The sequence below is a fragment of the Aethalodelphis obliquidens genome, unplaced genomic scaffold (assembly GCF_003676395.1).
Source record: "Aethalodelphis obliquidens isolate GAN/ISIS:26980383/991018 unplaced genomic scaffold, ASM367639v1 scaffold71, whole genome shotgun sequence".
NCBI classification, from domain to species: Eukaryota; Metazoa; Chordata; class Mammalia; order Artiodactyla; family Delphinidae; genus Aethalodelphis; species Aethalodelphis obliquidens.
In genome coordinates, this window is record NW_020838015.1 from 53,672 (window position 1) to 78,721 (window position 25,050).

At 41.7% G+C, this 25,050-nt stretch overlaps 1 protein-coding gene and 1 non-coding gene across 2 annotated transcripts in view; one reads left to right on the forward strand and one right to left on the reverse strand.

Moving 5' to 3' along the window:
* The window catches only part of LANCL3 (LanC like family member 3), a 97,488-nt gene that overhangs the window by 10,359 nt on the left and 62,079 nt on the right, over positions 1 to 25,050 (forward strand). The gene's annotated exons all lie outside the window — the stretch shown is intronic.
* Positions 4,523 to 4,595, reverse strand: TRNAA-UGC (transfer RNA alanine (anticodon UGC)). The gene has a single exon. It is a non-coding gene; the product is annotated as a tRNA-Ala (tRNA).

Consider the following 25,050-nt stretch of genomic DNA (forward strand, 5'->3'; position numbering starts at 1 on the left):
TATTGTAGTCTGTTAAGTGTGCAATAGCATTATGTCTAAAAAAACAGTGTACACACCCTAGTTAAAAAATGCGTTATTGCTAAAAAATGCTAACCATCTCAGCCTAACATTAGCGAATCATGATAGTAACATCAGAGATCACAGACCATCATATCAAATATAATAATAATGAAAAAGTTTGAAATAGGGGGAGAATTACCAAAATGTGACTCAGAGGCACAAAGTGAACAAATGGTGTTGGAAAAATGGCTCTGATACATTTGCTTGACACAGTGCTGCCACAAACCTTCAATTTGTAAAGCAAGGAAAAAAAGGCAATGTCTGTGAAGCACAATGAAGTGCATAAAACAAGGTATGCATGTTTAAAAAAATGTCTTCTTTGAACATTTTTAAAGAAATATTCTGCATATATAAAATACCTATATTTTTATCCATTTATGTGATATTCTGTATGTGTGTGTGTGCGTATGTGTGTGAGTGTGTGTGTGTATTGGGTTGGCCAAAAAGTTAGTTTGGATTTTTCCGTAAGATCTGATGGAAAAACCAAACAAACTTTCTGGCCAACCCAATATATACATACACACACTACAGCTTGTTCTCTTATGTGCCTTGTGCATCTTTGCACATTACTGTGTAGAGAGATCTCATTCTTTATACTGGTTTGATTTAATAGCTGTACCATAATTTAACTATTATTGATGGACATTAAGTTGATTCAAACTTTTTTCCTTTTTCGCTATCAAAATTAATGCTGTAAAGTATACACACTACTACATATAATGTGCATATATACGTATACAACATTTACATATACATACATACATATGTCTGTATGTGTATCTTTGCCTTCTGTTGCAAGCATATATGTAGGATAAATTTTTAAAACCCAATTGCTGAGTCAAAGTTTATAGATATTTTTCTCTTGATGGAGATTATCAAACTGTTCTCCAAAAAGGTTACATCAATTTCCATTCCCTTCATGAGCATTTAGGGGTGCCTGTTTTCCCACATTATTTTCTCTTTTCTTTTTTTTTTTTACATTTTATAATCTAAACTGTTTTTTTGAATATTATTTAATTTTTATGCAGCAGGTTCTTATTATCTATTTTATACATATTAGTGTATACATGTCAATCCCAATCGCCCAATTCATCCCACCCCCACCGCTTTCCCCCCTTGGTGTCCATACGTTTGTTCTCTACATCTGTGTCTCTATTTCTGCCTTGCAAACTGGTTCATCTGTGCTGTTTTTCTAGATTCCGCATATATGCGTTAATATATGATTTTTTTTTCTCTTTCTGACTTCACTCTGTGTGACAGACTCCAGGTCCATCCACCTCACTACAAATAACTCAATTTCGTTCCTTTTTACGGCTGAGTAATACTCCATTTTATATATGTGCCACATCTCCTTTGTCCATTTGTCTGTCAATGGGCATTTAGGTTGCTTCCATGTCCTGGCTATTGGAAACAGTGCTGCAGTGAACATTGGGGTGCGTGTGTCTTTTTTTTTTTTTTTCTTTGCGGTACGCGGGCCTCTCACTGTTGTGGCCTCTCCCGTTGCGGAGCACAGGCTCCGGATGCGCAGGCTCAGTGGCCATGGCTCACGGGCCTAGGCACTCCTCGGCATGTGGGATCTTCCCAGACCGGGGCACGAACCCGTGTCCCCTGCATCGGCAGGTGGACTCTCAACCACTGCGCCACCAGGGAAGCCCGCATGTGTCTTTTTGAATTATGGTTTTCTCTGGGTATATGCCCAGTAATGGGATTGCTGGATCATATGGTAATTCTATTTTTAGTTTTTTAAGGAACCATCATACTGTTCTCCATAGTGGCTGTATCAATTCACATTCCCACCAACAGTGAAAGAGGGTTCCCTTTTCTCCACACCCTCTCCAGCATTTGTTGTTTGTAGATTTTCTGATGATGCCCATTCTAACTGGTGTGAGGTGATACCTCATTGTAGTTTTGATTTGCATTTCTCTAATAATTAGTGATGTTGAGCAGCTTTTCATCTGCCTGTTGGCCATCTGTATGTCTTCTTTGGAGAAATGTATATTTAGGTTTTCTGCCCATTTTTTCATTGGGTTGTTTGTTTTTTTAATATTGAGCTGCATGAGCTGTTTATATATTTTGGAGATTAATCCTTTGTCCGTTGATTTGTTTGCAAATATTTTCTCCCATTCTGAGGGTTGTCTTTTCATCTTGTTTGTTGTTTCCTTTGCTGTGCAAAAGCTTTTAAGCTTTATTAGGTCCCATTTGTTTATTTTTGTTTTTATTTCCATTACTCTAGGAGGTGGATCAAAAAAGATCTTGTTGTGATTTATGTCAAAGAGTGTTCTTCCTATGTTTTCCTCTGAGAGTTTTATAGTGTCCGGTCTTACATTTAGGTGTTTAATCCATTTTGAGTTTATTTTTGTGTATGGTGTTAGGGAGTGTTCTAATTTCATTCTTTTACATGTAGCTGTCCAGTTTTCCCAGCACCACTTATTGAAGAGACTGTCTTTTCTCCATTGTATATCCTTGCCTCCTTTGTCATAGATTAGTTGACCATAGGTGTGTGGGCTTATCTCTGGGCTTTCTATCCTGTTCCATTGATCTATATTTCTGTTTGGGGGCCAGTACCATATTGTCTTGATGACTAGCTTTGTAGTATAGTCTGAAGTCAGGGTGTCTGATTCCTCCAGCTCCGTTTTTTTCCCTCAAGACTGCTTTGGCTATTTGGGGTCTTTTGTGTCTCCATACAAATTTTAAGATTTTTTGTTCTAGTTCTGTAAAACATGCCATTGGTAATTTGCTAGGGATTGCATTGAATCTGTAGATTGCTTTGGGTGGTATAGTCATTTTCACAATATTGATTCTTCCAGTCCAAGAACGCGGTGTATCTCTCCGTTTGTGTCATCTTTGATTTCTTTCATCAGTGTCTTATAGTTTTCTGAATACGGCTCTTTCACCTCCTCAGGTAGGTTTATTCCTAGGTATTTTATTCTTTTTGTTGCAATCCCACATTAGCTTCAGTACTAGGTTTCATGAGACTTTTTAGTATATGACAAACTGATGGGTAAAAAATGAGGATGGAAATTTCTCAGATAGGAAATGTGTCCTCTTTTCGTTCCATTCAGCACTCACTGAACAAAATGCATATGCAAGATTTCACGCAGTCTGAATTTGAGTGGTCCCTGGTTTGTAAGCAGCAGTGTGTTGTTCATTGCATAAGTAAACCCTGCAGTTTGGCTTGAAATGATAGCAGGTTGGGAAAACTGGACTTTTGTAAACTGAATCCAGTTCCTAATTGCTCGATTATAGACCTATCAGGGAATGGGGCACTTCTGTGGGCTGCATCTTAGATCCTTTGTTACTCTTGATCCAGAACCCTGTGATGGCTGAAAGGACATAAGAGCTAGCACTGCTTGATCCCTTGTTGTGCACACTGTTGTAAGCACTTTACAGATATTATGTCATTTAATACTTATGACCTAGGCACCAGTACTATCTCCATCCTCCCCAGTGAGGGAACCGAGGCACAGAGAGGCTGTGGAACTTGTTCCAGGTTACACAGCTAGTCAGCGGCAGAGGGGGGTTCCATCCCCACAGGCTGGTCGCCAAATCTGTGCTTTCAGTGCGCGCTCTTCTTCACACTTTAACGTGCACGCAGATCTCCTGGGGATCCTGGTAAAAATCAGGTTTTGATTCAGCAGGTCTGGGGTGAGGCCCAAGATACTGCATCTCTAGCAAGCTCCCAGGTGACGCTGCTGCTGCTGGTTCATTGAGAAGATTTGAGTAAAAAGCTTGAAGTCACTATTTTTTTTTCAATTTTATGGGATTGCCTGTCAACAGATTTGACTGATCCCCCCCCCCCCGCCTCCGCCAAACTTCATGATTTTCATCGTTTGTCCTTTGTACTGAAAATGATTTCTTCCACAAATGCCAGAATATCAGCTTTCCAATTCGTGGGTGACGCTGAAGGAAAGAATCCCTGCCTGGCACATCTTCTTGCAGGTTTAAGGACTCTGAGTGACTACATGGATTTCTTTTTTTCTGATAAATATAATTTTGCACTATATACACAAGGATTTTGTTGTTGTTTGTTTTTTACATTTCTTTAAAGGCCCAAATAGACCATGCTCCAGCGGTTTTAAATCCTTTCATAATAAGAGACACTATCATTCCCAGATCAGATCGAAAACATGATGCTCATAGAACTACTCCCATTTTAGAATCATTCAGTTAAATTTACCTGTGTGACGTAAATTAAACTGAAGATGCGTAGACTTTTTTCCTTTTTTTTTTTCTTCTGATACAGTAATTTAACACAGAATAATGTGGATTTCCTTGGAGATAACTTGTTTACCCCTTTTAATTAATCTACTAATATACATTCCACTAAAACCTAAACTTATCATTTGTATTGTAATTACTTGGAGAGAGCATGGTTCATAATTTTCTTATTACTGAAGAAGTAAATTGGGGAAATGTGCATAGTAAAAATTATTTTTTTGCTGCACCTCGTGGCACGTGGAACTTCCCCAACCAGGGATTGAACCTGTGCCCCCTGCATTGCAAGTGCAGAGTCTTAACCACTGGACCACCAGGGAAGTCCCAAAATTATTTTAAATGTACTGAATTGTTTGTTTTGCCAATAACCTGACCTCCCAGTGTTCCATAAGAAGGTGGTTTTAATGGAATTTCACTATATTTATTGACTTCTGAATGTGAAAATGATAGATTGTATTAATTTTTTATTAACTTGGCTAATTTCCTCTTTGCTGGTTAATGAGAGATGTTTGTCACTCGACTGGCTCCTACACAACACACAGTGGATTTCCTCCATGTGTGGAGGGGGTCCTTTAATATCCCCATGTGGTGATGGTCTCTTGGTAAACTTGCCATGATGTGTCCAAATAAGCATTTCTCTTCGTGATTCACTTTTACTGATTACTGTCTGACCTACATTCACTAATTAAGTACAATGCCTTGGACGTTGGATGTTTGGTTTGTCTCAAAAACATGTTGTTCTCATGCGTTATTTATATATATCTAAGTACCTCTTATCGTTTCCTAGTTACTTTCTTTATGGATTTAGCTACTAAGGAAGCCTACCAAGTTAACAGACTCATTATTCTTGGGGTGCTAGCCACTTGGACAAATGGAATTTTCAAGAAGTCATTTGATCCATTCTTTGTTTTTTTTTTGTTTTTTTTTTTTGCGGTACGTGGGCCTCTCACCGTTGCGGAGCACAGGCTCCGGACGCACAGGCTCAGCAGCCATGGCTCACGGGCCCAGCCGCTCCGCGGCACGTGGGATCTTCCCGGACCGGGTCACGAACCCGTGTCCCCTGCATCGGCAGGCGGACTCTCAACCACTGTGCCACCAGTGAAGCCCCTGATCCATTCTTTCTTTTAGCAAGCTGAACAAAGAAGTGTTTTGTGTAAGGTCACATTTCCTTTTCTGAATAGCTTTACACATTCAACAACCCAGACAAATGAATGCCTTTGACACTGTGAAGTGTGAGCATTGCTACCTGGGCCATAAAGAAGCTGTTTCCCAGATGAGAGGCAGTCTTACAGACTTCATGGGTGAGAACATCATCTGAATGAGAGGTGGCAAAACAAACATTGGTCATAGCATTATGTGAAGTTAGCTGTTACTGTACCCATCTACTGGCTCCATTGCTTTGCATAGAATGGATTCCCCCTGCTCAGTGGTGTATTGAAGTCTGGTGTCCATGGCAACCGAAGCATCACCAATCTCAAAGCAAATACTATGGGGACCAGCTGAATCTCCACTCCTACAGTGACTTTAGGAGGGAGCCACATTCCTAACAAACTTTGCGGCTATCTAAGGCTGAAGAGAACCAGTGCTCAACCAGAAAGGAGGTATTGTTCTCATGCACATTTCAGTAACATAATTTTGCCATTTAAAATGTTTCCTCTTTCCTTGTAAGACAAAGAGAATTGCGCGTGTGTCAGTTGCAGCTGTTGAAATAGGTTAGCGTCTCAATGAAGGTATTAAAAGGTGATGGTTAAGAATAGGGCTTTTGGGACTTCCCTGGTGGTCCAGTGGGTAAGACTCTGCACTCCCAATGCAGGAGGCCTGGGTTCCATCCCTGGTCCGGGAACTAGATCCTGCACACATGCCGCAAATAAGAAGTCCACAGGCAGCAGCTAATGAAGCCCAGGGCCGCGTACCGCAACTAAAGATCTGTGTGCTGCAACTGAGACCCAGTGCAGCCGAAATTAAATAAATAAATTAGTATTTTTTTTAAAAAAAGAGATTACTTAAAAAGAACAGGGCTTTCAGTCATATAGCCTTGGGATTGAATCGTGGCTCCATCACAGTAGCAGGTTGACCTCAGCCATGTTACTTAGCATCCTTGAGGCTTGATTTCCTCATCTGCAAAATGTAACACAAGCTATTAAATGCACCCACTTCATAGGTGTGGTATGAAGATCCACTGAGAATGTGCGTGTAACATGCTTAGCAGAGGGTCTACTAGGCACAGAGTAAAGACTCTGTATAAGTCAGTCCTTGTTTTATTAGTATTTTGAGTATTATTGTCATTAATGTAAGTGAGACCCTGTGTTAACTAAATAATAGAAGTATGCTTTTTGGACATTCAGCCCGTCTAATATTCCCTGTGGTGTTAGTCAGAGCTGCTATGCCCCTGATCACATAAGCAAGGCTTTGAGATCTTCAAACAGAGGCCATAAAGGGCTGGAGGGAAATATCCTCTGCTCTGCCACACAGGAGATTAAGCTGAGCAGCTCACAGAGATTGTGTCAAAGTAAATTGAGTGGCTGGTCATCACGCCCGAAACCCGAAGCCATGCAAGTTACCCTTTGCACTTTGCTTCCTCCAGGAGGGTGTTCTTTTCTCTTTTTAAAATTTCAGGCTCCTTGAAGACTTAATCTAGGAATTGGCTTTCCTGTGTCTGATTTGTACTTCTCAGAGTAAATCACCTAATTGGCTTTATCGGCAGTAAATTGCTATGCAGGTGATGTTGGAATGTTTGTTTTTTGCTCTCTTCCCCCAGAACCTGAGTGGTAGATTCAAGGACCTCTTTCCTGCTCTTAAGTTCTCTTCTTTGCTTCTAAAGATCATTTGCTTGCATGGCGCTAATTCAGAATTTCAGACAAATTTCAGTAGTTGTGTCTCTGGCGAAATGACAACTTCAAATGAGTTTTCCTCAGCAAATGTTCCCGATCATGTACAGTTGGTAGCTTGTTTCAGAAAAGGATTAATACAATTAAGGATTCTTCCAAGTGTTTCTTCAGCTTCTGGGCCCAGAAATTATGTTTTTCTTGCATTAATGCACTTTTCTATTTGCATTTCAAGGCTATGTCATATGGACTCACTGTCAATTCTACAAACTTAAATCTATGTTTTACTCTTCAGCTGCTATTCATATTCATTTATGACATGATGATCTTGATATGTATAAACTATACTACTCTATTAGTAGAGGCATCATTGAGTTCTTATCCCTAATCATTGAGGTGTCATGTATAATCATTAAGTTCTGCTTACAATCTTCAATACCATACCAAGTGGTTCTAGGTCTGTGGCCTTCATCTCCACGGGGGTCTATTATATCTTTCTCTGACCTGTGGCCTTAGGTCAGTGTTTCGCACACTTGAGGGTGTATTAGAGTCCCTTGGAGGGCTTGTTCCATCCCCAGAGTTTCTGATTCCGTAGGTCTGGAGTCGGGCCTGAGACTTTGTGCTGTTAACAAGTTCCACTGATGCTGCTGCTCGCCTGGAGACTACTTTTTTAGAACCACTGCCTTAGACCATACCCTTAACCTTGGCCGAGCGTGTCTGACATGTGGGAACTGGGTGAAGGCATGTGGTGGTAGTACCACAAACTTATCACCACCACCAGAAAAGAACTCAAAAGACAGGACCCAGATTTTCCTGGTGGTGCAGTGGTTAAGAATCCGCCTGCCAATGCAGGGGACACGGGTTCGAGCCCTGGTCCGGGAAGATCCCACATGCCGCAGAGCAACTAAGCCCGTGCACCACAACTACTGAGCCTGCGCTCTAGAGCCCGCGAGCCACAACTACTGAGCCCGTTCGCCACAACTAGTGAAGCCCGTGCGCCTAGAGCCCGTGCTCCGCAGCAAGAGAAGCCACTGCAATGAGAAGCCCATGCACCACAATGAAGAGTAGCCCCCAGTCGCCGCAATGAAGGCCCAACGCAGCCAAAAATAAAATGTAAATAAATAAATAAATTTATATATATATAAAAAGATAGGACTCACTATATTACAGGCACTGTGGTTAACATATTATATCCATTTCAGGGGAGAAAACTGGGACTTAGGTTCAGTAACTTGCCTGTCATCACACAGCTGGTCAAGCAGTTAAAGCCACAGTTTTCAGACTACAGAGCTTCTTTTAGAGATTTAAGTCAGGTTAGATTTCTGCATGTTTTTCTAGTAATGTATACACTGCCAAGAGGAGAGTGAGTTGTACCCCAAGCCACATGGAAGGATAGTTTTAACTTGGCTCTCTGAACCTCAGGGTGTTTCTGAAGTTCAACTTAAGATTGAATAAAAATGGCAGTACAGGAGAGGGCTCTACATTGGTCCCAAAGTTCCAGAAGCCTGTAAGACTCAACTTCAACTTTGTCATTTACAAGTTTGATAGAGTGGTTAGACTCCGGGATCCTTTCCCAAACTCGAGCAGCTAGATGATGGTCTTAGGCCAGGTTCTCCAAAACCTGACTCAGATATGGGCACGCTCCATTAAGGAAGAGTTCTCAGGAGAAACCAGTATGGGAGTGGGGGAAACAGTGAAGGGTCAGAAGCCAAAACAAAGGTGTGATTTTAGGCTAAGCCCCAGCTTTCTGTCTCATTCTGTAGGGGAGCTCCAGAGTGTAAATCACATCTCAGAGTTTGTCCTGACTGGAGGTATCGCTCGCCCACCAGTAATTCACTACAGCTGCGTGTGTGTGGGCGTGATCCTCCAGGTACTTCAAGGCTTCTGGAACCGTGGGGCAAATGTGAAGCCACATGAGTTGCTGGATTTAAGGGGCCCACCAGCATGTTGGATGGAAAAAGAATAAAAAGAGATTCTAAAGGCTTCTAAGAAGAAAAACAAAACTGCTTCCTTAAAAGGATTTGCACTGGACTTTGAATAGCAACTTAAGAAGCTACAGGAGAACGGAGCAAGGCCCCCAAAGTTCACTAAGAAAATTCTCAACTAGAATTCTATAGCAGCCAAAATTATCAAATGTGAGAGTAGAAAAAAATCTTTGCAAGTTCTCAAAAAAACAGAACATTTTTTTTTCTTTCAAAAGCATGAGGCAGAGGTAATCTAGCTTCACAGAATGTGTTAAAAAAACTTAGGGGCCAGACGTTCCAAATGAACCAGCCACCATGTGGAACACTGCAATAGCTGGTAAAACATTTTTAAGAGGGGTCCATTGCGATGGGAGAATGAACCAAGAAATAGGAAAATATGAGATCTCAAAACCTGGAGCTCCAATGCAGGTGGGATCAGAAAACTTCGAGAGTGATGGTAAGGGACAGCCCGAGATGACAGCTCGGTATCAGGCCTTGAAGGCAGCTGGTAAGTACTGAAGCAGAGCTACAGCCTGGATGATGCTAAGAGAAAAAACAAAAAATAGAACAGGCAGCTTACCTGATATGTTTGGCTGTACCTAGGGGAGTTTTGCAAATTTGTTGGAAAGTTTAGGCATGAATTTGGTGTAGACAAAATAGAAAACCGAACAATATTGTAAGAAAAGGAAATTGGGCTTCCCTGGTGGCACAGTGGTTAAGAATCTGCCTGCCAACGCAGGGGACATGGGTTTGAGCCCTGGTCCGGGAAGATCCCACATGCCACGGAGCAACTAAGCCCGTGTGCCACAACTACTGAGCCTGTGCTCTAGAGCCCGCGAGCCACAACTACTGAGCCTACGTGCCACAACTACTGAAGCCCACGTGCCTAGAGCAACAAGAGAAGCCACCGCAATGAGAAGCCCACGCACCACAACAAAGAGTAGCCCCCGCTCGCCGCAACTAGAGAAAGCCCGTGCAGCAACGAACACCCAATGCAGCCAAAAATAAATAAAAATAAAATAATTTTTTTTAAAAAAGGAAATTATTAACTTGTGCGGGGGGCACGGGGAGAAAGGAAATGGTAATCACTGCAAATGGCTTTGTTTAATGGATATTGATTTAACCTCATATTGTTTGGGAAAAAAAGTGATATAACTGTTTTGGGTATTTGGGAAAGGAAATGTATGTGTGGAGAGATTATAAGAGAGCTAAGTCTTCATCTTCCATGTTAGGAGATTAATAGATAACACCTTTGATGGAAAAGTCAAGAAATAGCTGTACAAGCATCTCATCTAGAAATATGAAGATAAGTAGCTAGACAAAAATGCCCAAAACAATGTTTTCAGTTTTTGCCTTGGAGGAGTCAGAATGTGTATGGGGAGGGGTGGGGCGGGAGCCTGCTATTATTTTAAAGAACTCTTCACTTTTTAAGTTATGCACATGTATTTCTTTGAGAAATATAAATGCCAAGAAAATAAGAACTATTTTTCTTAATCTCACCTGTGCTTTTTAGCTGTGATTTCTCCATATTCTCTTCTTCACATATATCTTATTCCTGCTCGATGATTGTTCTCAGAGAACATCTATGGAATGTTCCTAATAATAGAATTGATATCACAGATAGATAAATTTTGTCAACAGATATTTCCCCATCAAAAATATAGCTGGATATATGCGTTTTATTCTTATAAATAATACTAAATTAGGATTTAGTGATGACGTTGTATTAGTTTGAATGGTCGAATAGCTCTGTGTCAATTAAAATCTTCATATGGTTTAATTTAAATAGTTGTGCCTTCCTTAATAAACTATTGAGTAAAATCATGAGGATCAGAGCTATATTTATTAAGCTGCTACCCAAGAAGAAGGAGGAGAGAGCCCAGTTAAGATAATTAAAAGTGAAAAGATAGATGGTTAGAATACAGTGAAGACTGGTGGAACCACTTACGTAAAGCAGAATAAGAATAATTTTTTTTTTCGAGGCAGTAGCTCTAAGCCGCTCCAGGATTCTAAAATGCTTCCAAGTCATTGCAGCCAGTGGTAACTAATTATTATATAGAACATTAAGTCAGCTAAGTACTTTTTATGTAAGCTGTCCCATTTAATTCTCACAATATCTCTTCGAGTTACATATTATTACTACTACCATCTTCTGAACAGAAAATAGAAAGCATTGCAGAGAGGTTGAGTAACTTTCCCGAGGACGCAGGGTCGAGGAGTAGGATAATAACATTTATTGCCCAAGCAGGATACTTTTGGTAGGAACCAGCCAGTTGAGAATCTAACACAAGAGAGAGAAACCAAGACTTACCTATGGGACTTACGGTCCCCGATTGAAAAGGGGTTACATGTAGTCTAGAACTCAAGTTCTTCTGCAAACTCATGCTCTTTCTGCTACCTTGGGCTGGTGGTACCCTTAGTGTTAAACAAAGTTCCCCATTCCCTAAATACACCGATAAATGTTGACTGATAAATGGCAAATTGTTTCTGTTGAGAGAACCCTCGAGGGAGTAGGTGGAGCTTCTGAATCAGTTCTGGGGCTTCAGGACCAAATTAGTTGCTCACTCTCACCCCAGATTCCACATAGTAGCTTGAAAACTCAAAGAGAGGAGGTGTCTGGAAGGCATTCAGTTACAGGTGACAAGTTTCCAAATAGAACATGGTAAAAAAGAAAACTGGGGGTGTGATATTGGAGCCAAGCATGGATGATTAAGTGTGGGGATTGAAAGTGGATGGCAAACTGTGAGAGAAAGGATGCTCAGCAGGAAGTGCCTAACACCACCTGAGTTTCTTTTGTTATTTTCCCTTTTTTAAAAAATTATTTATTTTGGCTGCATTGGGTCTTCGTCACTGGGTCTTCGTTGCTGCGTGTGGCCTTTCTCTAGTTGTGGTGAGCAGGGGCTCCTCTTCGTTGCAGTGCGCGGGCTTCTCATTGCGGTGGCTTCTCTTGTTGCGGAACTCGGGCTCTAGGCGCACGGGCTTCAGTAGTTGTGGTGCGCGGGCTTCAGTAGTTGTGGCGCGCAGGCTCAGTAGTTGTGGTGCACAGGCTCAGTAGTTGTGGTGCACAGGCTTACTTGCTCCGCAGCATGTAGGATCTTTTGTTATTTTTCTCACAAGCCTTTTTTCTCAATCGATCCCTTTCCCCGGCACCTCTGGCTGCCCGTTTTGGATGTACTGTTCAATGTACATATCGTGTTTGTTTCCATCTTACATGTTTCCTAGGGAGCCTTGCCTGCAGCATGACTGGGGCAGCTCTAAGCTCTTCATCTCCACTCTGTTTTTACTACTACTGAGCTGAATAATAGGCAGACTCCCGGCAAACAGAAGATTCTTAATACATATTCACGGAAGGAAGGAAGGAATGAAGATGAACTCTTTTTAATTTCATGAAACTAAATAATCCCCTGTATTTGAGGCTCAAGAAGGGACAACCCACATTTTAAAAGGAGCTCCTATTGAAATGTGTTTTAGCTTTTTTGGGTTTGACAGAGCCACGTAGGATGAAATACCTGATGGACAGGATAGTTGATTGGTCGTGAATATTGTCATATTTTCGTTTGCAGTCAGCCTTGTGATAGCCAACAGATGGTAAAATTCTACCACTTTTACATTACAAAATGAGAAGAGTGCCCAGCTTGTGACAGGTCAAAATGATCCACTTAGGCATTTCTGTGCTGACACACAGAACTCTCCGATTGTTAACATTTAATAGACTTTTTAGGAAACTCTTAAGTCTGGACTTGTACAGTACGTGACATCTAAAAAGGCTTTTGTTTTTAAAATAATCTGTTACTTTTATATTCATGCGGGTGATAAAAACTTGCGTGTGTTTCTCAACCTTTATCTCTCTCTTTAAAACTTGCATTCACTCTTGATAAATTAACCATTGACAGATGTAGACACATAATCAGCTGTTAGAATTTCTTTTTTGTTTGTTTGGAAGGACTTATGCTTTTCCAGCAAAGGAGAACTGAATGTAGAAAACTATCCCTTTAATTGCATATCAAAATACCGTTCCTCAAACAACTGTTAAAGTAAATATTTATGAATAAGAATACATAGGGGAGTAGAAGAATCAAAGCCAGTTTTCAGTAAGTATACTTTTACTACAGCTAAGAAATGAATAGCTCATCACGTCTGTCGCATAGTGAATAAACAAATACCTGAAGAGATAACTAAATCAGAAATTAGAAGGAAAAATGTACCCTCAGCATTTTTCTACAGCATACTGTGACTTAATATTTCTCTTCATCTTAGACAGCATGAGCTTTTAATTAGCAGGGCGATACGCTGTATGGCACAGCTATTTCTGATTTATACTATTGAATATTGACCAACACATAACTAACTCGCCATCAGTATTTTTAGCAGTCAGAGAAAAGTCCCCAGTTCTTCTTGGTGCAGGTGACTTCTTAGAGATTCTAACTGAAACTGTGTAAAATGGCTTTTGACATTTAGCTTTCAAGCTTGAGGCATTCTTTTTTCTTTAGGCAAGCCGTGTTCCTGGCCAAATGTGAATCAAAGACAGAACAATACTCTTTTGATTTCTGTTACTGCCTAGTGTTTTGTTTTTTCTAGAGATTTCAGGCCAAAGGTGCTACCTTCTGAGTAGTCTCTTCTCCTGATGTTCTGGCAGTTAAGGTGCTATGATGCTTTCAATGTGTTCGCAATGCCCTCTGAATTTTGATTGCCAGGGATTTCCTTGTTTTGGGCTATCTGCAGTTTCACCATAGTGTGTCTAGAGTAGATTTCATGTTAATAACCCTCCTTGTTATAGGTTGTGCTTCTTATATTTATCGATTTGTGTCTTTAATCAGTTCTGGAAATTTCTCAGTCATTGGCCCTTCAAATATCACCTCTTCATTTTTTAACAATTTTACTGAGATATAACAATTCACACATTCGAAGTATACAATTCAGTGGTTTTAATGTGTCCATACGGTTGTCCACAATTGATTTTATTTATTTATTTATTTTTTAACATCTTTATTGGAATATAATTGCTTTACAGTGGTGTGTTAGTTTCTGCTGTATAACAAAGTGAATCAGCTATACGTATAACACAGTCAATTTTAGAAGAGTTTCATCACCCCAGAAGGAAACCCTGATGCCGTTAGCCGTCACTCCTCTATTCCACCCAACCCCTCCTCCTAGTCCCACTGCTCTAGGCAACCACTAATCTACCTCTTTGTCTTTATGGATTTGCCTGTTTTGGACATTTCATAGAAATGGAACAATAGCCTATGTGGTCTTTTGTGATCGGCTGCTTTCACTTAGCAAAATGTTTTCAAAGTCCATCCATGTTAGAGCATGTATCAGTACTTCATTCCTTTTTATTACCAAATATATTTAATTGTATGGATATATCACATTTTATTCATCCTGTTCTGTGTTGATGGACATTTGAGTAATTAAAAGTTATTGGCTACTATGAAAAATGCTTCTGTGAACATTCTTGTGTAGGTTTCTGCTGTGGACATCTGTTTGCAATGTTTTCACTTCTCTTGGGTGTATACCTAGGAATGGAATTGCTGGGTCATATGGTAATTTTATGTTTAACATTTTGAGAAACTGTCAGACTGTTTTCCAAAACAGCTGTGCCGTTTTCCATCAACACCAGCAACATACAAGGGTTCTAGTTTCTCCACACCCTCACCAACACTTACTATTATCAGACTTTTTGATTATAGCCATAAGCGGGTGTAAAGTGGTATATAATTGTGCTTTGATATGTATTTTCTTGATGACTAATGATGTTGAACATCTTTTCATGTACTTATTGGCACATCTTTGGAGAAATGTCTTTTTAGATCCTTTGCCCTTAATTAAGTTATTTGTTTTTTATTACTGAGTTGTACAATTTCTTTATATATTCTGGATACAGATCCCTTATCAGAAATACGATTTACAAATATGTTGTACCATTGTGTGGGTTATCTTTTAACTGTATTGATGGTTTCCTTTGAAGCACACACAAAATTTTAATTTTTATAAAGCCTTATTTATCTACTTTTTCTTTTGCCAGATGTGCTTTTGGCATCACTTCTAAGAAGAGTGCACATTAGAATCCCCTGAAGAGCTTTAAAAATTCTGAAGCCCAGGCCATGCTCTAGAACAATTAAATCAGAATGTCCTGGGTGGGACCTAGGCATCAATAGTTTTATAGCTCCACAAGTGCAACCAAGGTAGAGAACCCCTGCTCTACATCCTTCTGAGATCCAGATGCACGTATATTCCATCTTTGTATCACTTCATATTGCTTATCCTCTCTTTTATGTTCTCCATTTACTTATTTCTTTGTGCTGCGTTCTAGGTAACTTCATTAGATCTATCTTCCAGTTCACCAGTTCTCCCCTGAGCCATGTTTCACCCGCCGTTAAACCCATGTGTTGAGTTTTACATCTATCAACTTTATTTTTCTTTTCTGTAAGTTCCAGCTGAGCTTTTCTCATGGTTTCATATTGTTAAGTTTTGTGATTTGACCTTTTTTGGGGAACATTGAATGCATTTTTTGGGGGTACTTCATATCTGGTAATGTAAATGTTGGAAGTCCTTGATGGTGTCATTTCCTTGTTTGTGGTTTCTGCATACTGTCACTTATGGGGGCTTGTTTCCTTGGGTCCTTGATCTTCTACCATGCACATATATTTGGTTGATTTTAATATGTGGTGTCTAAATTGAGGATGCTTCTTTGCAGAGATCTGTGTTCGCTGCTTCTGGGATTCAGGAATACTGCCAGCCTGGAACCATTTTAGCCTTTTTCCTTGGTGTCCCCAGCTTGATGCAGGAGAATGCAACATTTGCCCTCAGGGCGACCTTGTCTGGCTTATCACATGTGGTTCTGCTCAAGCTTTTTGTTTCATTTTGCTTTTTCAGGGGGACTTGGGGCTTCCCCTTGCTGTATTTGAGCCGAACTGTATACTGGTAAATAAGTCTCATAAAGGATATGCGGTATTTAATCAATTACAAGATTCTGCCAAATTAAGATGCATTTTTTATGTACCAGTAAGAAAAAAAATGGTCCATTAAACTGACATAATACTTCTTATCACTAGCATTTTACACTTATTGAAAGAGCTCGTTTAGAGTTATTTAGACAGTGGTTTTTTTAATCATATATCACTCTTGTGTATACCTAGAAGAAAAATGTAAGCAAAATAAATTGGTTCATGATATTCACAACGCTTTCTTACATTCATACTCCAACGGGCTTTAATTACTTTCTCCTTAGAGTCGCTAGCATCTGTGATTTTTCTGCAAAATATCATCCTCTGTGCTGTGAAAAGCACTGGTGATGCAGCATTTCTTTAAAAAGTGTTCCACTTTGTCTCTGGCATTTTTCCAAGTGCTTGATACCCATTTTGGAGGTTTTGATGCACCATGCACAGACCAGAGAGCTAAGTCCTACTGCCTCTGGGCAGATAGTGATTTTGAGATACATTTTAATTACAGCGATATTAAAATTTTTAAAAATGGTGCATCTTAGGATCAATAAAATTATGCAGTTCCTCTGTTACAGGGAAAGACCTTTCTGAGTATCCAGATGAGTGCTACTGAAAGTGTGGCTGGCAGGCCAGTGCCATTCTGCAAATTTGTTCCTGGTCTAAAAGGATATAAGTACAGAAATGGAGAGTTAGGCATTTAGGAACTTTTTTAGTAATTATACCAAGTAATTGTTTTGTCAGTTGGATCTAGTAAAAAAAATTGGGACTCATATTTCATATGTCTTTTCCATTTCATTTTCTGGCAATATATCAGTATGTTATTTTACAGAAACATCAGCCCATGATGTATTAGAAATAAACAAAATTGGTCTTTTCACCAAGGATAGTTAGTAGATAGCCTTGATCTTAATGGGTCTCAAAGTTTAACTTCTGGCAGAATCACCTGGAGGGCTCATGAAACAGGTTTTAGGTGGGTCTGAGATAGAGTGTGAGAATTTGCATTTCTAACAGGCCCCCAGATGCTGCTGATGCTGCTGTCCTAGGGACCACAGTTCCAGAACCACTGCCCTAGACTCCTGTATTGCTGGAAGCAGAAATCTTATTGCCAAGGATTTCCGGCTTGGTTTGTAGGACAAGAAATCCTGATGCTCTCTTGGAAAGTTCCTGCTTCCAGTGATCACTTTTTTTTTTTAATGAATTTAGAATAACTGCTCTAAACTTCAGTTTGTTTCATCTCCATTCCTTGGTACACCGTTCAGAACACCACTGACTTTCAGGGCTGTCACAATCAATGTAGGCTGCAAGGTATATGCGATCGTATTTGGTTAGATGTTCACACTCTCCTTAGAAGAGCAAAATGTGCATTGTATTTTTTCAGTGAATTGATGCCATGGTTGGGTGTAAGTAAGCTCCCAGTTCTTTTGCTAATGCCATGGACAATCCACTGACAGCATTCTAGGGTCTGGTCAAATAGCAATGCCCAAGATAACCCTTTCCAGTGTAAACCAGACCGCACACCAGACTTCTGAGCTATTTGTGTTGCCTTGTTGAGGTGACAGGAGGAAGCATCTTCATGAAAAATTGGTATTGCATATCCACTGCATAGTTCCCAGCAACAACTCTTGTTATCACTGTCATCTTGAAGAATATAAATTAACCTCAGAGACCTTGATAAATGACCCTTTAGGGGAAAATTAATATCTTTAGGTGAGTCAAATATATTAATCATTGGTGGCATGGGCAGAATAAATTTCCTTCTTGCTGCCATGGCAAGTGCTGTAAATCCTTGCAAGGTCCACAGGCAACATTTATGGCCCTCTGAATATTGGGCAATGCCTGCCATTTGCTGGGGTGGGAGTAATTAACATCTCCTGATTTGAGGTGTTATAACATGTTAGGAACATTTTTAGTGTTCTAAACCAGTGCTTTTCAAACTTTAATGTATCTGAATCACCTGGAGAATCTATTAAAGATCTGGGATGGGGCCTGAGATTCTGCATTTCTTAGAAGCCCCTAGGTGATGCCAGTGTTCCACTGAGTGGTCCTTTGCTGAACACTTCTGAACAGTGTGCTTTCATAGAGTACCCCTTCTTGCAAACTAGCAAGTGGGGTACTGGTATAGCTCTTCACCCAGAAGCTCAGCCTGGTCACCTAAAGGCATTACCTGCTTCTTTATGTTCATTTAGTAAAAAACATTCTGCTTACTCCGTGGACAGTATTCACATTAGCAACTACTGCTTTTATGTCTGTGTCCTTTAAGAACTTTTTACCTTGGTCATTAGAAAGGTCAACTTTATTTTCATCAGAAAATTTCAATCAGAAAATCAGAGACTTCCTTGTGGTCCAGTGGTTAGGACTCCACGTTTCCACTGCAGGGGGCACGGGTTTGATCCCTAGTCAGGGGACTAAGATCCTGCAAGCAGCGCCGCACAGCCAAAAAAAAAATGCTGTTGAGGGAAGAGTTGTCATGAATGTCATATTGAAGGTAATTCCATAGCATTGTAGCAGAAGAAAACCCCAAATCCCGAGGAGAGAGATACAATGCAGACTCTGTGCTGTGCCGTTTAATGATGTCCTCAGAAGGGCACAGCTTTCCTTTGTAAACTTCAGCTTGTGATCAGTGGTGCATGAGACCGAGTATTGCTTTAATAAAATGGTTTCATTGCTTGCTTTGGTCTTGGGTGAAACAGGAGTGATGAGAAATATTATTAGAGCTTGTGTGCGGCCATTGCTTACTGCGAGGCACTCATATGTTTCTATTCCCAAGGAGCAAATTACCATAACCTAACAGGGATTATTTCAAACAACGAAATCGACTCAGATCTGAGGGTGGAAGCTGGATTCCTTTCCTGGCCAGATGTATCACTTACCAGTGCTTTTAGCTGTAGGTGACAGAAAACCTGACTACGGTGGCTTAAACAGATTAGGCTTATTATTCTAACATGTAAAGAGGTCTGGCATTAGATGGCTGCTGGTATTTGTAAAATGAGTTGGTGCTGTCAGGGTCTTTCCCAGGTCATAGTTGCAGAATCTGTGGGGAAGCTCCAGACACCATGATTTATATTCAAGGCAGGAAGCAGAGGGAAGGCTGTACTAAGTATGTCTGAACTGACCAGGGAAGCAAAAGCTGTCCAAGACATCACCAAATTTCTCCTTGTATCTGTCGAGCAGGGCGGTTGCATGGCCACACAAGGGAGACTGGGAAAGCTTTCATTTATCTGGGCCACCTTGAAAACTGCTGGGTTTCTGTTAGGAAGAAAGAAGGGATAAATGGATATTGGGTAAGCAACTAACTATACGCCACACCTAAAGTAACTAGAAGTAAAATGTCCCTGCCTCTGTCATTCAACTGTTCTTAGCAGAATCCAATATTCACTACTAGGAGAGAGAGTCAGTGTCTGCTGGGGGTAGGGGGTGGGTTTGGTAGAGTGAAGAAGCAAAGGTCAAACAGCCTTTCAACATCCAAACTCCGTTTCCTCCGAGTGAGATAAATATACATATTGGGTTTTGAAGGCGCAAATTACACCTAAAATCAAAAGGAAAGGTAATAGACATCACACTGTACACACAGAGTAGTTTGGAAATTCAACAACAGAATTTCCAAAGTCATAAATATGGTGGTACCCGTTATCCTGCAATTTTATTAGACAGTTCAGGTATTAAACAGCTTCTGTTGTCAGCTTAATGAATCCCTAAAGATTTTGAAAAAAAAACCCTTGTACTATTAATTATAATTAGACTGCCTCTTGGGACACTTCAAGATTCAGTTCTTGATAAGGAGAAGTCGATAAGGTCTTTTGATAAAGAATGAAGCAGCATGGAACACGAACATCTTGGGGGGTATTATATTCCTTTTAGAAATGTCCTTTGGACATTGATTCTTAAATAATGACTATCTTTCCAAGGATGTTACTGTATATTTTCTGTTGATTTTTAGATGACCTTTTGCATCAATTAGAGTTAATTAGACCTGCATTAGATTAGGGTTTTGCCCACTGTGGAGCTGGGTAACTGCTTTTTTAATTCTTCTTCATTTAACCTTATTAAAATAATTTAGTTGCTAGGAGTTCACTCTTATTTTGAAGATGAAGGAAAATACGGTTTGGTGGGGGAGAGGGTGGTGTATTTCTCCTTCTTGATTAAAAACAGTGCGTGTATATGGTCAAGATCAGGCCTTTCACCTTGGCTTTGTAACATTTTGAAGGTGATTGCCTTGTTTAATCCTCTCTCTCTGTGCTTTCTGGCTCTGAAGTAGCTCATACATTTTTATCTGTAGCCTGGTCACTGGGTGAGAGGGAATGATGATTTGTGTGGTGCAGGTTTTAGAATTTGGAGGAGAAAGGTGCAATAAAAGACAACTTTTCATTTTGTTTCATTCATCTAAAGGCTACAGAAGTGTTTCACAGATTCCCATAGAAAGTCTGGCAGAAGATGGAAATTGGGAAGAGAGATGGGTGCGCTTCTTTTGCTCTGTCTTGAATCAGGAGATGAGTTCTTACGCAGACTTCCCATTCCTGCTTTCCAAAGAGAATGCGGAATAGCTTGTGTCAGGGTCTAAAGGCCCGTCGGGGTCCTGGTGGGATTGTGTGGCAGAGATAAGACAAAGTAGAGTTTTAGGGTTTTCCGTGTGTACCTCCAAGTGGATGGCCTGAACTCACACACCCTGGGAGAGGTGAACGTTGGAGTGCTGTGCTCTGATTTCACATCGGTGCCTCCACCCTTATTGACAGACCCGTAAGCATGACTCCCTCTTTTGTGTTTGCCTAGAACCTGGAACCTGCTCCTATCATAGCACTTGGCACTTTGTGTCCAGAGCTCTGCCAGGGCAGAGGGCTCTTTGAGGGTAGACCCAAGGCCTCAGACTCCAAAGGGCAAGGAGGGTGTCGGTCTTGCTTCTCACCGTGCGCGGTACCAAGTAAACGGACGCAGGATTGAAGCAGCCCACTGTGACGCTTCGAGTTGAGTTCATCTCTCATCTTATGATCCCCATTTTCAAGGGAGCGTTATGGCTGCTTCCACTGTACTTCTTCAGCTCATGTCGAGAGAGTTCTTGGTGTGACTTCAAAAGGCACTCAATATATCCTGACCTTTTCTTTTCAGAGCACAGTGATTAAAAGGGGATACCTGGTGCAGCAGTCAAGCCCCCCCAAAAAAGTGGGGAGTTGAGGAGAATGAAAAAAGCATGGACGTTGATGGGCATGGATACATTCAGGTTTTCAATTAACTTGACATGTCGCTGCCCAAGAAGCATACAGTGAAGTGGGCAGCTCTGTTATTCTTGGGAGATGAGAATATTCTCTGAGCTCTACAAAATGAGGCTGTGATATTGAAACGCTGCCAATCTTCCTGCTGGGCAGCTTGCCTGCATTTCACCCAGGCCTTGAGTTCTTTCTCAGCTGCTCTGGCGTCTGTGCCCTTCCTGCTGTTCCCCGCTTTGCCAAAGGCCAGTCTCCCTGAGCTGGGAGAGAATCTGCCCTTTGTTGTACTTGAGCAGGGACTGTTTCCAACATTTCAATTGCTCTTCTCCTGGGGAGCCAGAGAGAGAGGGAGAGGGAGAAGCCGTGTGACAATTGTTTGACTCTCAAGCCAAAATGTAAGGGTTTTCCCAAAGCGAAGCATCCCATCTTTAAAGTGAGTGGCCACCCTCCAAGCCCTTCCGGCTTTGAAATGGTTGTCAGACCTGCCTTTGTCCTGAGAGAGCCCGTGAGAGATTCTGCAGTGATTTCAACTTTGAAGCCCCTGTCAGGAGGCATCTGGAGAGCTTTTGCAGGGACATTCAGGCTTGGGCATGTGTCTCAGTTATCTGTTGCTGCCAAAGAACCTTAAAACTTCGTGGCTTCTGTTTTGGTTATGATTTAGTGCTTCCGAGTCCATCTAGTGGTTTGGCAGGTCTGGGTCAGGCTTGGCTGATCGTGGCTGGGCTTGCCCACGTGTCTGCACTGAGCGGAAAGGTCAGCTGGAACTGGCTGGTCTGGGGTGACCTCACTCGTATGTCTTTCCATTGGCTAGCTGATGGCTGAGGTGACTGGGGTGACTGAACTCCAAGAGTGAGGATGGAAGTATGCAAGGCCTCTGGAGGCTTTGGTTCGGAACTGCTGCATCACCACTTCCGTGCCTGTTGACTGAAGCAAAGTCACATGGGCAGTCAGTGTCAAAGGGTAGCCAGCTGGACTCCACCTCTTGATGAGAGGAAGTACAAAGTAAAACTGCAAGGGCCTGGATACAGAGGGGGAGAGACTTTGGCCAGCCTTGCAGTCTGTCAGTGTGTGATGTCAGAGGCAGCCTGAAGTCGTGTGTTGGGTGTGGATGTGTGTTCTCAGGGTTCTAGGCTTTGGGGAAGTGTGGGGAGGCAGGTGTGCTGGAGAGGGGGCGGGGCAGGTGCTGAGGAGCTTTCCACATCCCCTTGCCTTCAGCATCTCTCATTAGGGCTGCCGTAAACAGTCCCCAACAGCTTCCTTCACCTCGCGGGTATCATAGACCCTTTATCCTCCTGCCCTTCCCAGAAGGCCAATGCTAGGTATTAAATGTATATAACTACAGAGTGAGGCCAGAACAGTGTGGTGGTGTTCAGTAATGTGCTTTTGCCGTTTGCTGTTCACATGAAGAGCCGAAAGTGGATAGTAATTATTTATCCCAATTATTAAGCAATTACAGTTGACCCTTGAACAGCGTGGGGGTTGGGGGCAGTGAGCTTCTGCGCAGCTGAAACTTGGCATTATAACTTTACAGTCAGCTCTCCATATCCGTAGTTCCATCTCCATGGGGTCAGCCAACCTCGGATCATGTAGTACTGTGGTACGTATTTATTGGGGAAAAATCTGCATATAAGTGGACCTGTGCAGTTCAAACCCATGTTGTTCAAGGGTCAACCCAATATGGTTGCTTTTGCCATAGTTCTTGCCTTAAGATTGAAATACAATGACTCAACACCTGAGATTTTTTTCCCCTCAGACCAACCCAAATATACAGCCTACTTACCAACTATGAAGGTCCATGGTGTACATATTTTTGTGTAGTTACCCCACCCTTGGCTTCATCTTAGTTATCCTGCTTATTTTTATTTCTTGTTATCTTCATGGTGGCCTACAAGGTCCTATATGTTGGGCATCCTCCCTTCCTGGCCTCACCTCTCTAAACCTCATCTCCTGCCTATCTCCCCCTGCCTCTCACTGCTGCAGACACACCGGCCTCCTTATACTGTTCCTTAAACACACAGATACCCTCCCACGTTAGGGCCTTTGCATGAGCTGTGCCCTCTGCCTAGAAAACTCTTCCCTCACACATCACTTTGGCTAGTGTCCTCACCTCTTTCAGGTCTTTGATCAGACGGCACCTTTTCTACGAAACATGCCCTGACCCTCCTGTTTAATACAGAATACCGTACCCCTCCCTACAACCTCCCAAACCTCCTTCCCCGCTCTACATTCTCTTCTCTCCGTAATGCTCATCACCTTTTAGTATACTAGATACTCATTTATCATATTAATTGCATGTTTTCTGAACCTCTTCCTCCTGTGTTTTGGGGGTCCCCAGGACCACCCTAGGATTGATGATGCACTCAGAGAACTCAAAGGACTCAGCACACAGTCATAACCATGGTTATGATTTACTACAGCGACAGGACACAAAGCAAAATCAGCGAAGGGAGGAGGTGCCAGGAGTGAAATCTGGGGGAAAACCAGGCACTGGCTTCCAAGGGTCCTCTCCCTGCAGAGTCAAAAAGGACACGCTTCATTCCCCTGGCGGCTAGTTGCGACAACACATGGGAGATGTGGTTTGCCAGGGAAGCCCATTAGAGACTCAGCACCCCGGGTCTTTACTAGGGGCTGGTCATGTAGGCGCCCTCTGCCCAGCATGAATCAAAATTCTAGACTCCCAGAAGGAAAGCAGGTGTTCAGAATAAACTATATTGTTTGCACAAACAGTTGAGGCACACCTGTACTAGTCCTGGGCGTGGTTGTCTAGAAATCCAAGTTCTCAAATGGCAGCCAAGGCCAGCCTTGCAAACAGGCCTCTCTAAGAATGGCAGTCTCGGGCCTGCTGTGATAACTTTTTTCTCCGTACCACGCAGGAATCTAAGCTCCTTGAGGACAGAGATCTTTGTTTTGGGCCATCACGCGCCCCCTAGAGCAGTGTCTGACACATAGTAAGTGCTCCAAGAGCTTAACAAATATTTATTGAATGAAGAGGGGGAACACAGGCCCTTGGGTGGACCATTCCCTGTGGCAGAAATACCTCACAAAGGAGGAATAGTCTCCTGATTTACCCCTACGGGGCTTTACCTGAAGCAGCAGGCCCATATACGTACGGCTCCCATCCAGACAGCCCCTGTCCAGGGGACCTGAAACCAGCCTGGCCTCCACACCCTCACAAGTCCATTTGTCCAGGAGCAACGTGTTCAGAGTAGTTGCTTGGTGAGGATCCAGGTCTTTTGATCCTGGTTTTCCTCTTCCCATGTTTGTTTTTTGCCATCCCACAGTGCCGAGGGTTGGAATGAAAACTGGCCTAGTTGTGGACCATTTGACTTGACCTGCATCTGGTTGTGACATTTATGCAAGCAATGTCTTAGTTTCTTCTTCTAGTGTTGAGTTTTAAAGGCAAAAGGGCCATGTGAAAGGACTTTTCCCTCACACGATACACATTTCCTCCTTCTCTGTTTCCAGATTCTGAACCATGTTTCACTGTGACTCTGTAAGCTCTGTAGTTTTACCTATGATCAGTGACTCTTCAGGGTAAAAACCTCAGTTTTTCATTCTCCATTCCCTCAGTAATTGAAAGATTAAGCTAATTTCAAAACTACTTGTGTCAGGATTTCATCCCATCTGGAAAGTCTGTTTCATAAAAGGCTTGCTTGTCTCATTCTGAAGTTTGACAAATTGATGGAATGAATCATTTGTTGAAATTCAGCAAAGAGCGCCCAGCCCCATATTCTATGTCTCAGCTTAAGATTGGTCTCAGCTCAAAAATACTAAATTGCATTTATCAGCAGGAAAAAAAAAAGAAAGGTTTTTAAAATGCATATCATAGTACCATCTGAGAATA